The sequence below is a fragment of the Buceros rhinoceros genome, unplaced genomic scaffold (genome assembly GCF_000710305.1).
Source record: "Buceros rhinoceros silvestris isolate BGI_N320 unplaced genomic scaffold, ASM71030v1 scaffold5542, whole genome shotgun sequence".
In the NCBI taxonomy this organism is placed as follows: domain Eukaryota; kingdom Metazoa; phylum Chordata; class Aves; order Bucerotiformes; family Bucerotidae; genus Buceros; species Buceros rhinoceros.
In genome coordinates, this window is record NW_010399372.1 from 84,413 (window position 1) to 85,634 (window position 1,222).

A 1,222-nucleotide genomic window follows, 5' to 3' on the forward strand; every position below is an offset into this window, starting at 1 on the left:
GGGAAAATACACATTCAAAATTCTTCCTTCCTTTCAAAGCCTACATTGAGATGAAACTTTAAGCAATTGATACAGGGCTAGTCTGAAGCTTCCACTACATAAAATATGGTTCAGAGCTTAAGCTATCAAGTTCTGTCCTTAGAAATCCCTAATAGCCTTCCTATTAGTATTGAATATTTTCCCAGGAAACTGTGCATCCTGGGACCTGGATCCACAAACTGCTTGCAGAGGGGCCCTTATGTTTTGTATTGTGCATTTCAGTGGGACCAATCAGCAAACTAAATAAATGCTCAGTCTTACTGATTTTGTCTAACTGCAAAGCTAAGTCAAGATACATGTCCAACTCTTTGACAGAACCTGGGCAGTGAACAGATTGTGTGGATAAAATGCTAGAAAATAAAACTACGCATGCTAAACAACACACATAAAAGAGCAGATTACAGAATATTAGATCTGGGCAAGTACATACTCAAAACTACATGTTCATACTTAAACACTCAAACAAGTAGTAACCTCTTTTTTATAAAAATACTGTCTTTATAAGGAGCCTAAACACCGCAATAGATTCATGACCTCATACTACAGCTTTGCAAGCACAGACAGGAAAACATTTAGATATCCACGTCAATTCAGCTTCTGCATACAATTTTTAAAGAAATGAAAGAAGATGAGAGGCAAATCTTCTAAGCTACTAAATCCAGTATCTCACATCCTAATGTTAAAGGGGTTTATGCTGGTACAGGGCAGAATTCTTAGAATTCTGAAAAATTTTAAAAGGATCTTATGAAAAAACCCAAACAAACCCTAAATTTTATAATTCATGAAAGTCAAAAGAAACCTTCAGGAGTACACATATCTTGCTGTGCTTGAATTTCAAACACAACAGAATCAAAGAAAGGGAACATGGAAGTTTTCCAAAATAATACTCATGTACAGAGTGTTGCTGCCAGTAAACGAAACCAACTCCATCAGGGAGCAGACGTATCATAACACTGCACTTAAACCAAGTAAGGATTCCTGCATCAGCAGGTCTGCATGTGCACACCACCTTCAGCATCACACTGATGCATAAACAGACAGAACTTCTCTGTTTGAGCAGATCTGTTTAAAACTCCTGTGGCCAGGAGACGACTGTGTCTACAACGTGCAGCAACAAACCTGCGAACAGAAGCAGGTGAAGCAGCCTGTGGCGGTCTGGAGAGGGAACACAAGCAGTGCACAA